Source organism: Netta rufina (assembly GCF_964035555.1).
Source record: "Netta rufina genome assembly, chromosome: 2".
In the NCBI taxonomy this organism is placed as follows: domain Eukaryota; kingdom Metazoa; phylum Chordata; class Aves; order Anseriformes; family Anatidae; genus Netta; species Netta rufina.
Genome location: NC_140124.1, coordinates 80,657,892 through 80,675,979, shown reverse-complemented (window position 1 = coordinate 80,675,979; position 18,088 = coordinate 80,657,892).

The following is an 18,088-nucleotide window of genomic DNA, read 5'->3' as shown; positions in this document are numbered from 1 at the left end:
TGGTATATTGTGCTAGTCACCACAGATGACACCCTTTATTTTTGGATGCAAACACTTTACCTTAATTGTGTATGCAAGTCATTGGTCTCTGAGGTTCACCTTACTTCACCTGTTAAAAGTTAGTGAGTTAATGGGGTTTAGCAAACTCCAAAGATTTTGAGGTACCTTGAAATAGTATGGTCGTTGACATGCCACCTCTCCATCACCCTTACTACAGACCTATAAACAAAAACAGTGAATCCACAAGTCTGATAGAGGGGAGACTGGGAAAAAAAAAATCTGGAAAACCGTGATTCCAGTTGACTTGCACTATCCACAGGATAAATAGATGATGAACAGAAGGTTGTCTTATGAGCCAGGTAGGAAAAAAAAATGTTGATTTTCTTGAAATAAACTGATTTTTATTTGGGCTCAAACATATCACTCCAAACTGTTAAATTTGGTTCCTAATACTAGTCTCCCAACTAACACACCTGTAACCTACATTACAGTCACTGGGGAGAATGTGCATGCAGCACTAAGAAGGGCTGACAGAGCTGAAGAGGTTTTATGCTACTTTACACTGATTTTGCAAGCAGTTACCACTGCTGTACATGAGAGTAGTCGATCAATACATGATTCCAGAGAACTAATTAGTTGGATGAATGAATTTTCATGAGTTAGGTGCAAGAACTTATGCATTGAGATGCTACTCATCTGGTCAGGCAAAAGTCTTGGTTCTTTGAGCTACACACTGAACAATCACTGGAAGACCTTACAGCCAAAGGGAACAAGTAGCACCACTGCACATCCTTAGTATTCATAGAGCACCTGGATAACATGAGATTCTACATGTGTACATGAAATTAAAGGGAGAATACATATGGTTGTAATAATAATCTTAGACACTCAGTAGCCTATACAAAATATTCTAAGATCAATTTAAGATTCTATTGCGCAAGTTCCTATCACCTTAGCTGGTAGAAATTAACATCTTTAGACTCATCCTTCAGTCCCAGGATATTAGTAAATCTTGTGAAGTCAAACATGAGCACATTACACTTCTCCACCCCACACCCTTTAAAATGAAGTAGATCTTCTAGATGGTTTTGATTTTAAGGGGAAACATCTCTTTTGCTGATCTAGTTAAGCTGGATAAGTATCTTTCTACAATTTTACATTCTTTGTTGCTTTTAATAGGTGTTTATACAGATACACTGAAAAAAAAAAAAAAAGGATGCATAGGAGTCATTCTCCCCTTGTCTGTTGATATACTGGCAGAAGAACAGATGGTTGGAATTAAATAACTGTTTGGAGATGTAGCAGAATACATTGCAAAAGGAAAACAGACAGCATTTCTTTTTTGGAAGAAAAAAACACTTTCCTCTGAGCAAACCAATGAACAACCGTAGGTTACAAAGGAAAATGTTCCTTTAAGAAATTATATCCTAGCTAGTACCCACTAAAACGAAACCAGGCATTTTACTTACATGGGTAGAGATTCATGGTGGCTTTTTTTTTTTTAAGGTCAGAATATTGCATTTGTGTAGCACTTAAAAATAACAGTCTAAAATAAACAGATAATTTCCTTCCAGTAGCTATACTGAATCAAGTATACCCATGCTGTAAATCACTTAATGTCAACCAGATTTATAGTTGGGGTGAATTAGATCCAGAATGTTTCATTCCCCATGTTCCTACTAAACAAGCCATATGCAACAATGTATGTTTGCTTTTGTGCAAAGTATGGTGAGCACAAAAAAAGTCTTCCAACCCTGTTGATGGATACCACACTCATCCTGTTATTAGTGATGATGTATCTTAAGAGAAAAAACAAAGACACATTACATGTATTATTAGAGAAAATGTGAGATCATCACTGTGGATGGATAAATTGGTAATTCCCCACCTCTTCTCTCTTGTAGCTTCACATGAAGTGCCTCCTTTCACCTTTCTGTTTAGCTGTGCTCCCAGATCTTGAACTTTTTTCTTACCTTTGACTACTCCAGTGAGTAGTACTTCTGTATATACACCCTGGTTATGTCTTTCATGACATAGTGCCATATTTACCTGATTTGATTTTTAAAAAAGTCATAGTAAGTATTGTACATCTAGAACTCCCTGTACCAATCTAGAAGTACAAGGAGAAATTAAAGACACCATGTTCTCCAATTCCATTCTCTCATATTATGCCCAATTAAGTTGTATTTAAAGTTGTCACACCTTCACCCTTTACTATTTTAGCCTCAAACAGGAGCACAAACATTTGCTTCAGCTCTTCCTACAGCTGCTTCAACAGGTAATTTTTGAATGCTCCAGACGTCAGTCTGTGTGGAGCTGATGAAAGAGTGTCCCGAATGGACAAGCAAACATTTGCACAAATTGCTACAGATTGGTGACAATCAGCATCATGAAAGAGGGAAGGGAAGCCTAGCTATCCTTTATGAGAAATTTTGGAAACCACTTATGAACAAATCCATTCATGACCCCAGTTTCATCCTTTGATCTCTTAGGCCCATGCACCAGAACAAAACTTAGAGTTCTGGCACCTCTAGTAGTTCTGAAAAGTAATTCCATCAGGAAAAGTGTGGTACAGAGAATCATTAGAAGCGGCTTGTGTCTTTTTTGTTGTTCTAGCCTGTAGATGGGACACAAAAGTAAATTAAGCAAAACTTTGTCATGTGAGCTTCTGAGTGCATGAAAGTACAGGGAGACTGTGCATTGATATCTGTGGAACAGGAGGAGGAACCTTGATTTAATATATTTAAAAATCATGAGCTATTTGTCAGTCTTCCTGAGTGCAGAAAGAGTTTCTGACCTCAGAACTTCAAAAGTATGTTGATGGGATTTTGTTTCCAACGTTTATAAGCACTGGGGGCTTGATAAGCAATGACATAGGTCTGATTCACTCAAGCCACCGAAAACAGAGAAATGCTGAAATAAGAATAGTTTGGGTACTGAAGGTCTGAGATATCCAGAAATCTATGCAGCTCTCAACTGACTACTGAAGCTAATACTCATTAAAACCATTTATACTACTTGCAATTATTTCAGAGCAGACAGTGCAGGTGATCTAGCTCAAAACGAGGTCTGGCATCACTTGAGACAGTGACCAAAGACTTTTCTGTCTCCAGGGTGATCACAGTAAAACTATGCAGAGGATGTAAAGCTGTATTCACAAGGCAAAAGAGATACTGCAGAAGTAGTGATTTAGGACATAATGAATCTTTCACGGTTCCAAGTTTTGCAAGCTTCTGAGTAATGTTTGTGTCTGCAAAACTTGTTTGACTACAATGGACTTTATTTGTGTAACTTAATTCTGTATTATTTTTTCAGAGGTGGCTCAATTAGAGGGGGGAAAGAAAAATCAACATTTTTCTACATGAATGGGAAACCTCAACATAAATTATAGAAGATCTACTTCTGTTACCTCCAGAAACTAATCTTCCAAAATGCACAGTAATCTTTGAAGACCTGTCTGACATGCTCTTTTATATCTGTTCCATTTTTCACACTGCATATGCTTACTCTTTCTGCTTGACGTTCTTTTTGCAAGCACTTTCCTGTTTCTCTATTAAACAACTCAGCAGCAAACTGCCTCAAAATCAAAATTGTTCAAGTTCTGTCATATCATTGCTCTAGAAGAGTAGAACAAATACTATACATTTCATGGTAGAAGGACTTATCCTGCTGCAGTCAGGATCTAACTCAGAAGCAAAATAGAAAAATAGCTGTCCTTTCCTTTTTATGGCGAGTACTACAAGCATCTGCAGTGAAGCTTTCATAACCATTCTCACCACTCTTATGCAAAAAAATCTGCCCACCATTAGCCCAGGAGACCAGACTGTATCATTTTACTTGGTAAGTCTTCAAACCAGTACATTTGGGCTTTCTCATACTGCCTCATTTTCTAGAAAGATCTCTAATGTTTGCAGCTGCTGCTTCATTATCATCCTCCAAAACCATCCTCTGCTCTTCATTCACTTGCAAAACCTATCAAAGTATTGAGAAGTGAAGCTACTGAACTACCATTACACTGCCTGCCATATTAGCCAATATTGCCTTACTCTGTTCTTAGACTTCTCCCTTTTCATTGCACTTACATCCATCTGTTGTCACATGCTTTTTGCTTCTCTTGTAAGTTCTGTCAGCAAAAGTCTGCCTTTTACTTTATTTTGTCAGCAGCCCATAGCAGAAGCCATCAAAGCAAACTGCAGTATCAAGAGAGACAAGTAGAAAGATAGCCTTTGAATAGCTTAAATAACCCTTCTAAGAGTCTGTAGTCTGATCTCACTTGCACTGATGGGAATCCACCAGTGGATGCATTATAACAAAATACATCTAATATATTGCATGATGTAACAACACCACTATGAAGTATCTGGAATCAGTAGAGCTATTCCAAATCTTCCCCCCTCTGTCAAGTGCAATTGAAACTGAAGTATGGCCATAGCTGCATCACTTGCAGGCTGAAAAGTGACATTTGGGCCTGTATTAGTAATATTCTATTAACTCTAAACTTGAAGAGGACATTTTAGGTTTCTATTTTCTATTGTACAGTTTTATGTGGAAAACTGCATAAAAGCACCCTACCAGAAATGATAAAAGGCACTAAAGATAAGGGTGCAAAAATGAATGGGATTATCAGCATTATGCTTAAGGTTGCTTGTGCAAATTAACATAAGCCTTCCTTGCATACATGCATTCTTCTATGACATGCTGATGGGTGATTTTCCCCAGGGCCTCTGTCCCATTCAGCACCCAAAGACTGCCATTGTTTTGAAATAACACAAGCCACTGTTCATTTATGGATGCATAGACCTCTCATATTTGTCATTTGATCATCTAAGTGTTTTTACAGGGGAGAAAAAAACTGATGTACCTTTATTCACAAAACCACCTTGAGAAAGGAAGAGCAGTTCTATCCCTATTGCACTGGTGTCTCACCTACGGTATGTACATCTCAGAAGTGGCTGCTAATTTTGCATTCCCTGCATATGATTTCATCCTCTCCCTGCCTCCTCCTCCACCCAGATTTCTGAAAAATTATCAGTGTTTAAAGCCTAGATCCTACTGACTCATGCACTACTCCAAGGCAGCACTCAATTGCATGGACCTCTATTTATTTTGTCTCATGGCCCATCTCTGTTTTTAACGTGATGGACACCCAACAGAAGAGAACAGCATGCAATCATATGATTAAATATGACTTCTGAATTCACATGAGTGTACTGCTGTAGTTTTGCACTGTTAGCCCTTGTTCAAGCACATCTTAACTTCTCAATACTTGACTTTGCAACTAGCTGTCCTTTCAGTGCAGACTTCTTTCCTCTTTAAAGTTCTGTGTATACAAGCTGTGCATCTGTTTACCTAAATATGAATTTATGAGCTTTAACACACACAGTCAACCTGTTTCTACAATCTGCAGCACAAACCTCTATATCTCTAAGAGGGAGAAATGGCTGGCTGATAGCTGATTACTATCCTCAATTTGCTGGTACATTTACAGCTCCTGAAGGAAAACGGAAGATCATGCCAAGCTCTACACCAAGTTCAAAAGCTCTAGAGTATAGTTTTGAAAAACTTTTCTCCCCCATTTCTTTATCTCCTGTCATTCTAGCCATAAAGACCAACTGCAGGTTTCAGGTTTCTTTGCCCTGATTCTTCTACAGTCTCTTCTATCTCTGGCATCAGAGCTATCACTTGTGTCACTTTCCACAACACCACAGGTCAGTGCCAAGCATGCAATATCCTGTCCTTCCCTCCTCCTAGTGCATCACTTCTCTCATAATTTCAAGCTCCCAGTTCCCATGCATTAGGCAACAATGAGAAATTGCAAGAAAAGTTTTACACAACTTACTTACGAAATCCCGGAAACAAGAATTCCTAGTAGAAATGAAATCCAAGAAATATGGCTGCCAATTTCCACAGCACACACAATGAAGAAAGCACAACCTGAGGTGTATGTTTTTTTTTTTTTTTTAAATGAAATTGTAGGTTGGATGACTTAGAGCTAGTTTTCTCAAGGACAGTAAATGCATACAACTTCACAACAGGGCAGCTTCCCAAGATTCAAGCCTAGTCTCAGAAGCACAGTATCTCAGTGAAAAACTCTTATGTCAAAAGCACTATGTTTCATACTCAGAAATAGTTGCATCATTTTTAACTAAATTTTCCTCAAAAACAACCCCAAAAATCTAATTTAACCAAATATCTGAGATGAAAAAAATCTGAGCACAAATGATTTAAAGTTTGGTAATGTTATCATCAACTGCAACAAAAGCCTTACTGTCAAAAATGTTAGTCAGACTTAATTGTTTGTGTCATTACCAGGTCTGTCTGTAATAACACAGTAGTTCGGTCTCCTGGCCTCTTCTAGATGACACTTGACTCACCATTCTGTGGGAATTTTTCAATTTGTTGCTATTTGTTTATGAATATCTGTCATCATTTCGAGATTAAAATTATATCTCCATTTATACTCTCATCAGAAATAATGGCCTGAGACTACCCATTATTATTGCTGCAAGTTTTAAATCATGCAATTAAAAGCTGAATTAAACTGAAAAATAAGAACCTTACTTTGTCACACAGGTGAGTACCATCTTTAAATCTGTTTACTGTTTACGTATCTGTGTACAAAGTAGCAGTTTCAAGGGGACAAGGAGTATTTACTAGCCAGCAAGCCATGAAAGGTCATCAGGTAATGATTGTGAGGCCAGGAAAAGCTGTTATCCAAACTCTGATGGAGCAGTGACACACAAGAAAAAAGACAAAGACAAAAGAAAAAGACAAAGCTCACGTGTGCAGCCTGTAGCAGATCAGGGAAATTAACACAATACTTTGAATATCCATGCTGTTTCCTCAAGCATTAATTAATCTCCACCCGGCCCCGCCATATAGATCTCAGATGTTGCAGAAAGATGTCCTATTTTCTATTTGACACAAAAGCTGAAATATATACTGTACCTTTATGGAATAGCTAAGAGAAGAGTTGAAAGAAAATAGAAATTGAAATGCTTGTGTCTTACCTAAATCAGCCTCTTGGGAAAAAGATAGTTGTTTTTGCTGATTCTTCGCCACGATGTAGTAAATTGGTTAATCTCTGCTCAGTAGTCAAGCTGGTTTGGAGAGGTCAAAACAGTAACAAAACACTCTTCAAAAACACTATCATAATCTCTGAAGAAGTTAGGAGTGTTTCAATATCTGTCATTTTCCAGTTGTTTATATAAAGGGCAAGTCCTGCAGCAAGTACTTTGTCATTTCATCATATTTACAGCTTCCTGCATTTGCATTTTGTACATGCAGCTCAAAGTATAAATTCTTAACACACATTCAAAGCCCCTTCACCTACATCTAAAAGAAAACTAAGAGGTAAAATGCAGACTCAAACACTTAAGGAACTATGTAGCCACAGTACAAGTATTCTTGTTGGGACCCATACTGGGTCTGGCTGGGATGTAGTTAACTTCCTTCGCAGCAGCCTTCATGGCACTGAGCTTTATATTTGTGGCTAAAGTAGTGTTGATAACAAACCCATGTTTTGGCTGCTGCTGAACAGTACTTCCACAAAGTCAAGATTTTGTCTCTTCCCCCCCTGCTTCTCCCTGAGAAGCCAGCAGGCTGGGAGCAGGCAAGAGGTTGGAAGGGGATGCAACCACAACAGCTGATCCAAACTGACCAAAGGAATCTCATACAACATTGTGCTCAGCACTTAAAGCTCAGGGAAAATGACAAAAAGGAGGGGACATTCACAGTTATAGTATTTGTTTTCTCAAGCAACTGTTGAGGCCCTGCTTCCCAGGAAGAGGCTGGAGATCCACCTCCCAACAGGAAGTAGTGAATTAATTTATCTTTTTGCTTTACTTCAAATGCTCCGCTTTTGGCTTTCCTTATTGATTGAGATAATCACAAAATCACAGAATTGTCTAGGTTGGAAGAGACCTCAAGATCATCGAGTCCAACCTCTGACCTAACACTAACAAGTCCTCCACTAAACCATATCACTAAATTCAACATCTAATGACATTTTTGTCATTATGTCATGATGACAAAATTATGAAAAAATGTCACAATGACATTTTAATAAGTCTTTTCAGGTTGTTTTCTCACTATTGCAAAGATGACAGGAGAGAGCAAGAGGCAGGGTTGGCTGTGGTCAGCCCATCAAAGGATCTCCTGCAATAGGCATGATGCACCTGACATTTTCTGTTATGCTAGGCAAATACATCTCTTCAGCACAAACTGTAGAACTGAAAATGATACCCAGTCATTCCCTGCTGGTAGTAGTGCATGTTAATGATTTCAAAGCTTCAAAAATCAGACAGCTCATTTATCTCTGCACAATTTTTTGTTGAAGAGTGTGAACTACTGTGCACATTTTACTGTCTCAAAAAAAAACACAGCTGTAGGAGTAACCTTTTGTCTTCCAAATAAGCCACATCAGAATTATCTGCTCTTTCTTAATCACGTGTTTTACTTTATTTAATAGACTGGCTCCCTCTCTTGTAACAACCAATCTCGTTTCCTGCCAGGACAGTGGTTCCTCACAGGAGTGTAACATCTGGCCAGGTATCTCAACTTGCAGGTAGAACAGGGTATGAAGTACCTTCCCTCACATCCCTCAAGGATTTACAATACAGTCCTGAAATAACATTTCCAATGTTAAGTCAACTTGCTGTTATTGTCAGTTCTCTGGTATTTTTAGGTAAACATGAACATTTCCAGAGAGAGCCAACTCTCAGTCTAATCCTATTTTAATCAAAACCTAACTTTTACCACCTTTTTCCTCCACCCCCAGAAAGAAAAGAAAAAAAAAACAAGGGTAAACTTCCAAGTAGCAATCTAGCAATCTCTGCTAAATGCCAACTGCCAAGGAGGTTGCTTAGTTTCAAGTTCTGGTTTTCCTTTATCTCCTGACATTAAACATTAGATTGATGGTTTTTATGCTCTTGACACAAATTCCTGGTAGCATTTGCAAGTGGAATCTTATGCACAAGATATAGCCTGTACCTAATCATCTTCTCTACCAGTTTCAATTATTCTTACCTATTTTCTTATAGGGAAAAAAGAAAATACTGAGTTACATCATAGAGATGCTCTAGATCAAACTGTCAAGCTGCAATATTCTGGGATTAATCTACACCACTGTTTCTGTACTGTGCAGGTACCACCCTAACAGTGATTCTCCTCTTTTGCCAGCCCATACAGACAGTGGAAATTACTGTATGTGGACTGCCATCTTGTTACATGAAGATATATACATGGTACTGTGTTATAATTTCACCTTAAAATTTTTACAAGGTCTTCATCTGCCTTATCTTCTCTGCTGTTATCCCTTCCCCATAAAACAATAGGAAAAACAACACTAAAAAGGATGTAATCTTTTTATTTTGGTGCTCCAAGGCAGAATCACCTACTCCTACATGACTCAAAGATGTTTATCCACATTTTCTAAGAGACTACAAGTTACAGAAATTTTACTACCTCTCCAGGCAATCACTATCTTTATCATTAGAAGGTATTCCTCAATACACAACCTATTATCTAATTGCAATTAGAGGGAGTTAACATGATATAAAGTTTAACTGGATGTAGTATAATCCTACACTATTATCTTCCAATTAGTCCCCTTTTTGCCAGAGCTTTTTATGTTTGAACAGTCACAGCCTTCCTAAAATCCATCATTCTTTGGAAAAAAGAAAAAAAAAAAACACATTAAATCTCCTTACTATTAGACTTTTCCAGACTTTCGATCATTCTGTTGTTCATTTTAGATTCTCTCCAGTGAGCTCACATCCTATTAGAAGGGTGCAGCCCAAAATCAGATCCAGTGCTCCAGCTGATGCCTTATCAGCACTGAGTGAAGCAGGATTACTTCATGTGTCTTGTCAGCTATATTCCTGTATGGCCCAGGTTGGCAATTTTTTTTTATTATTATTTTCTTAAATACAACATTCCGAACTCATGTTCACACTTGTGATCCACTATAACCTGCAAGGCTTTTTTCTGAAGAAAAATTTCCCAGCCACTTACTCATATGAACTGATGACTTGATGATGTTCTTCACTAACAGACACTGCTAAAGTAACAAAACTAAAGGGCAAAACATCCCTGGTTAAAGCCTTGATGCAGCAGTACCGGAGAGATCTAACATGTTACTTTTGTACAGCACTACACCACAATTGCCCTAGGAGGTTTTTCACTTTTTTTTTTTTGGTGTTGTTCATTTGCTTTGTTTTTAAACAAAGCTGGTGGACAGGGAGAGGGAGGATACATACAAAAGAAAAAACAAGTGTTCTTGCTAACTACAACATATTCACATAGCTGCTGCATGGTCAGTCACTAGCACTACCATGAGGCCATGGGGACCCTCTCTCTATTCAATGTTTATGGCTCTGTTCCTTTTCCTTTGGCACAGCTATTTTTCACTGACCAACTGTGCGTGTGTATATAGAGATATTGACCTTTGTACAATTCAGTTACCTGAACTGTACATGAATGTATGACCCAACGAAATTTGCATAAATGGTTTTAAAATGATAGGCCAGTAGTTAAAAGCCTCCTAGATCTAAAGAGATTATTCTTTTTATTTAGACTGACCAACATAACTTTGGCTGACCAGTATGATCTCAAGTGATAGTCCTCTCCATTTATACTGGCCAACAGAGATACTGTATATTCATACTACCACTAATGGTTTCTTAAATAAGAGCCCTTTGGGTTGATGACCTGGAGATATAATACAGAGTTTAGTTACCATGGCCATTCCTGAATTTCAATGTACAGTGTCTAGGAAGAGAGCTCTTGTGCCTGCAGTTGCAAAGTCAGAAATACTTTCTTTACAGACCCAATTGTCACTTATGACCAAAGCTGTTGGACTGACTGAAGCTAACACAAGATCATCCCACTCAACTCAACAGGTTTTAGACTGAACCTGTGCTTACTAATGCACCTTCAGGGCTCCAGTTCTGCCTGTGGCTTTTCTTCCTCTATAAGCTTTGCACCTCTATTACTGGACATTTTAAACACCTGAGCTTTAGGTGGAGTCTTCGTGGCATTTTTTCAGTTAGAGGAGAAGTTCAAGGTCTAGGAATTATCAGACTGGTCTTTGCAAAATGGAGGCCTTTGGGCATCATTAAAGAAAGCTTTCAAAACAGCCCTGTTCCATAGGTTTGAGTTGCAGAACACAACAGACTAGCTAAAAGGTATGAAGATAGGCAGAAAAATGTAATGCACAATACTAAGCAGGATCTAGTCTTAGGTAGGCTTGCTATGCCAGAATGGATACTGAAAAGTTATTCTCATCAAGAGAATTGTGCCATGAAACCAAAAGAATCCTCCCTGTTTATCAAGCAGCAAAAAAATAACCAATGACTTCAAATACTTCTTTAATCTTTACCATGCCTACAGAATGCTTTTCTTTTTACATATTTCAGCTGGTTTATTGCATAAATATTATGTTAGCAGTCATTCTTCAGTGTGTAGGTGGGATCGCCAGTAGGCAGAGACAGTGATAAATGAGTCTCCAGGTGTTGCTGCTCTTTTTAGAAAATCCTTTAACAAGCAGTTATGAAGATTGAGGTAATTTTGCAAACTTGTAAGAGTTACAGTAAGGTTGCTTCACCAACCTTTTTTTTTTTTTTTTTTTAAGAGGCGCTGTCAAAATTAGTGATCCTGAGGAGCATTGTAGCTGTCTACTTAGCTCTGTTTACAAAACCTAGATAATTATTTATGTGTGTTTAGTTTTGAGGATGCATTGAAGAGGTCAAGGCTGGGGATTATTGGAGCAATGTTTCCATTAATTTCTTTTCTGGTTGCAAGAAAGCAAATCTTGCAGTCTTAAACTCTCCAACAACCCTGTCATTTTGAACATTTGATGACAGCAAGCAGATGATCATCTGTTTCATTAAGGTAAGTATTATAAACACCAAAGAGCCAAGAGAGAGGCTGCTCAACTCAAGAGATAAGAGTCTGAAGCCTTTCACCTTCAGACTGGAGATCCTATGAACAGACAGACTGAACAGGTTCATTCTAGCACCCAGCCTACAGGAAAGCATCCTCACCACCACCAGCACCTATTGAACCTAGTTGTAACTGGCTCATGGATTGACAGGCTCTGAAGGAAAGGAGAGGACCTAAGTCCATTAGCCATGCAAGAAGGAGCATTTGGACTGACAGGGCAAACTAGATGCAAACTCTTCCATGAAGCACACCACAGGATAAGGAATAAAAACAATTTCAAAGCTTGTTCATCACACCACTTTCCTTAGCACAGTCCTTTTGCACAGGGAAAGGTGCTGAGAAGGGGTAATTCCAGGCAAAACCATCCAAAATACTACTCTGAATACTCCTGTACCAGCACTTGGGATTGAGTGGTGAAGAGGAGAGATGTTTCTAAGTCAGAATCTGCACTGAAGACCTCAGTTAGCTCTCGGAATGGAATAAACACCACATTGAGGGAGCAGTTGTGGAAAACCGTTTGGCATTTCATAACCAAGTCCCCCACCTTCACACTTAAGTAATATTTTATCGTCTAGCATCATGTCTTGGCACAGAATTCTCCAGGCTGGGACTCTTTTGTAATTCTTGTGTTCTACCATGCTCCCCCTCCTCCCCAAAGACACCTCTGTCCAAAGGTGGAACACAAACAAGCTCCATTCTGAGTCATAAAAACAGCACATGCGTAAGTGTATGCAATAATCTTGGTATAATTTGACCCTTAGTCATTGTCTAGTCCTATTATGTAAATCTGAAACATGCATTTTTGAAAATAAAGGGCTTCAGTAAAATAATTACTGTTGTAATCCTGGAACCACACCCAATAAACAGTTTAGCAATCAACTGGCTCCATGTATTTGAAAGCTATAAACAGATTAGTACAATATTAAAACAGCAAGGGCCAAAATCTCAGCTGCTGGTGTAAATTAGTGCAGTTTGACTAAATCAAATTAGCAGTTTGATTGACTTCAATTAATCTACACTAATTTACAGTATGCAGTCATCTTTTTCTATTTCTGTATGCACATCTCAGAGTGTGTGTATATATGTGTTTTTTTTTTCTTCCTGTATTCTAGGGAGATAATGATCTTTAGCATAGCAATAATCTCATTTTTACCCCTGCATATATAGATTAATGAAATCTAGGTATGACTTCAGGCAATGTGAGGAGCAGAACTGAAGAACTACCAGAAAAGAAATAACCAATGACTCCAATAATTTCAATAAACTCCTATTCATTTTCTTAATAAGAAGTTCACTTGACTACAGAAAAGAGCTTGAAACTGCCATTAGCAAGCTTCATTTCAGGCCAACCTAGAAATTATCCATTTACAGTTTTTGCACAATATGGAATAGCTGATTTAAAAAAAAAAAAAACAAAAAAAAAACACACACACACTTTGCTACCTTTCAAATTTTCCACAACAGGAGCTTCACCTGACTTTAAGAACAAAAAAAAAAAAAAAAAAAAAACCACACCACATCTCCCTACAATTCATGACCCAACTTTGGCCCCATAATAGAAATTGTCCTTATTTCAACACTTGACAATGACATAAAACTGAACATTAGAAAGATCAGATGATGGGCACCTCCTCTTCATTTGGAAAAGAAACTACCTATTTCACTTTCATTCTAGAACTTCCTACTCCCCCTGTGAAACAAGTGAATCCTTATTAGCCACCAGTTGCAGGCTGGATATTTGGGGTACAGAGTTAAATGATGTGCTGAGACAAAGGGATGGAGGGAACAAAGAAGTCAAATTTAAAAAAAAAAAAAAAAAAACAGAAGCTCACGTACCTTAGTCACAAACTGAAGCCATGTTTTTGTCCCCCTAAGATTATGTTGCCTGTCATACTGCCAAATTAAAAATAGTCACACTGCTACAATTGCTTTCTGGTGGTCTGCCTTGACTAATCTTTTACCACAGAGGCAGGAACACAAGAAGGAAAGGGAAAACTGTCCTGGATTAAAAAAAAAAAAAAAAAAAAAGGTTATAGATTAACACATTTTATCTGTGTGGTAGGAGGGAAAGCCTCTTTCTAAAGGGAAAATCAACAGTATTACTAAGGGAGAAGTACTTAAGGATGTAAAAATGAATCCCACATGACTAAAAAAGGGCAAATGAAAGAATGAAGAAATGAAAGATCAATCTAACTTATACCCATGTAAATCATTCTTCTGAATGTCTTGAAAATAAGTTATGAGGAGAGAAGGTAAAAACATCTGGAGGAGTCTCAGTACTGAATGGACCTAAAAGGATGAGGACAGTCCTCCCCTCCAGGGTTTAGGAGAAGGAAAACAGGTAGAGAAGTGGTAAAGCAGCCAATAAGAGAGCCAGCATGCCAAACCGCAGCTGTGGTTCTTCTATCAGATAGAAAGGAAAACATCTACCAGCTTGGATTTCTACCACACAAAACCCTCTTGAACACCAACCAGAGGGAAAGTGTCCCTAAGACCGAAGTACAGGGAGACAGAGGATGCAGCTGCCCTGGAGAGTCAGCAGCAGTTCTGGTGAGGAGATCCAGACCTCACTCTGCCCTCACACTGGAGACTGGTGCCAAGGGTCATACAGATCCTGCACCATTCAAATTGCATTATATGGAAGGCATAGTTAACCAGAGCAGTAGTTCTTAAAAGGAAAAAAGTACACAGAAAGAAACAACCCCTCATGTTCTCCTGTAGCTGAAATCAGAGACAGAGTGCAACAGCTGCCATTTGTTATTACATTAGGATCTATCACACGTTGCTGAGCCTAACACTTAACACATGCCACTAACACACTAGCAGATAGCATGAGTTTTATTCAGCAGTCTTCATCTCTCCAGTTCCTTTCACCTCTTCGCACTGCTGTGAACACATGGGTTTGACTGCAATGCCCCAGTAACATCTGACATCTTGCAGCATGTGGAATAACACTTCGTTTTCTCATCGTTCTTCCCTTACAGACATAGTCTAAGGAAGGGTATACCTTAGAATGTCTGTCGTTTCATAACTGCTGTTGAAAAACAAGTAACAAACATAAGAAACTTTATTTATGAGCACAGCATTGGGCTTTGAACCAGGGAGAAGACTGTTCTTGTTACTGTGATATTCACCAAAGAGCAGAGTGCTTACTACTGGTTTCCCTCACTGGGAAGGTAGACAAAAGAAGCATGTATTTAGCAGCACGTGGCAGGACAGGGAGGAAAACGCTTTTTGTATTGCTTTCCCACATCTACACTCATGTTCCAAAGCTTGGGAAAGTTGTATTATTGACTAACAGGGTCAAGAAAACATTAACATGAAAAGAAAAAGGAAAAATTCCTGATATGTTTTGATAAAAGTCTATTTTCCTTACGCTCTTCCACTTGTTTCATGCTATCTGTCACAAATCCTAACAAGTTTAAGGGCAGGAACATTTGCAGAAACAGATAGCTCTTATGCAAAGCATAGTAAACATTCAAAGAATAAAGACTCTGAAATATTACATATGACAACATGCTTGAATCTGCAGAGGGTTATTTCCATCTCCCAAGGAACACAGCTGAATCATAAGACTGCACACAACAGGTCATATTTTTATGAGGTATGTCACATTTAGTTGACATTACAGAGATACTGTCACTTTTTACAAAGATAGACTGCCACTTCATAGTGAAAGTATTTCTAGGAACCTTCAGCACTACACTTAAGGCTAGGATTTCTTATCTTTTCTTTTTCTTCTTAAAAGAACTTCAGGTGTCAAAAAGCAACATAACATGCGCTGCTAACTCTTGGAGTCTTCAGACAAGTCACTATTGATCTTTTTATCTGAGTTTTAATTGCCACATAGCACTGAAGTATAGGAACAGGTTTTAAGAAGCTGTGTGGATGCCTGAAGAGACACAAAAATATGTATTGGAACTGTCAGAATACCTGGGTAGTCCTTCAAAAACCAGCAAGAAATGCTTACCTAGGAACTTCTGAAAATCTCATTGTCAGTTTATAAATGTTGGCAAGCTCCTAGAGAGCAGACCACTCATTTCAGCCACCAGAAACCTGGAGTCTCACCTCAGGGACTCATTCACTGTGTGACCGATCAGACATCAATTCTGAGTGCTTCTGCTTGTCCTAGACAGTAGCACTAAGGGCACTGACCCCTGGAGCAGATATGCTTTTCATTGTCTGATCTCAAAGTGCACTATACTAGCTAGAAAATATTGGGAAGCTGGCCTTTAAAAGCTAGTCCAATTAGGCAAGGGGGCCCTTTGAAGTTGCTGGAATGATTGCCATTGGCTTCAGTGGATGCTGAATCAGGTCTAACAAGTCTATTAACTTGAGATGATAGGTGCCTTCGAAATACCTATATATAAAGATACACAGAGATGTAACGTGACCATCTGTGTCTTGATTTCCTCATCTCTGAAATATGGATAACAACAGCTATTTACCCATCTCTGTAGAAGGCCTGATAATATTTAAAGCAATTGGTGTGATGACTAATTGGCTAATATTTGAACAGGGATTTGAAAATTTAAAGTACTACATAACTGCTAAGTACTATTACTAAATTAAGCCAACTGTCACTAATAGCAGACACTCTGATCCTCGCTGCCTGTTGACACAAAACCAATTACAAATAATGAGTTCCATGAAGTCTAGAATAGGTCTTACATGGTGAAATTAATGAAAGTTAAGATGAATAAAATGGTATACCATCATCATTCAATATTAAATTTAATTTCAGAATTTTAATCAGCAATGCCTACAACAATTTCCCTTTCTGTACACACTGAAGAGCTAAATAAACCACCTACGCCTCCTTCATCGGATATAAGGTCTGGGTTAGCCTTGTGTCATAAGGCTGTCCTCTGATACTGTTAACTTCTGTGTCACAAGAACCACTCGTGTTCATCAAGCTCCAGTTAGGTTTTCTGTCCTTCCTACTCCACCTGGGAGGTTATTACAGAATCTCATTTTTAGTAACCTCTTAATTGCAAACCTAATCCATTAACGACCAGTCTATTACCATTTGGCTTTTCTCAAGTTGACTGCAGAATAACTGTGAGCTTCTGGTGTAATTAGCAAATCCACATCTTTCTCCACCTAGCTCCTTCTCACCTCATGCCATATTGGCTTCTACGGATCAACAATACCCACTAAAGGCAGAAGTCCTCAACTATTAAGTGTTTAGTCTACTGTTATTATTCCTGTCCTCACACTCCCTTTATGGGTAGAACTGGACAGCATATCTATACGGACAATGCTGCCTATTTTTATGTAATTACGTCATCAGCCATTTCCAGCCTTCTACACTGAATCCATTAATGAAAGTATTAACGAAGATCAGTCCTGAGCTAGTCTGTGAGGATTTCCACCAATAACCGTCTACTAAGCTGGCAGAATCTGTGCCATCTCCCTGGTCCCTGCCCATCTTCCTAGCAGCTTCATTAAAGAATGAAAGGAAGGTGTTACCTATGTTTGTTATCCCAGCAATTCACTCCTGCCACAGCAGTTTAGTAGATGAAATCTGAAAAAAAAATTAAGTTGACCTACTTTATGCAGATATTCTGTAGTGCATCCAGTACCTAAGGGGCCTACAAGACAGCTGGAGAGTGACACTTTGTCAGGGAGTACAGCGATAGGACAAGGAATAAAGGTTTTAAACTAAAAGAGGATAAGATTACACTAGACATTAGTAAGAAATTCTTCACTGTGAAGAGGTCACCCAGAAAAGCTCTGGATGTCCCATCCCTGGAGGTGTTCAAGGCCAGGTTGGATGGGGCTTTGGGCCACCTGGTCTAGCAGGAGGTGTCCCTGCCCATGGCAGGTAGGGCTGAACTAAACGATCTTTAAGGTCCCTTCTAACCCAAACACTTCTATGATTGTATTAAAAAAAAAAAATCCAGATTCCAGACTCAGAAAAAATACAAATACAGTACCCTATACTCAGCTTCAGAAATACAGAGATAAGTATAGGTCTCCATACACATTCAATCAAATCATTACCTACAATGTTTTCAAAAATTGTGGGGAATTACTCCCTTTCAATTGTCTAAACAATTACTGGTACTTATTAGTTCTATGTTTGACAGAACTGGTTTAACACATACTCAGAAAAAATACACAGCTTTTTCTTGATCATCAC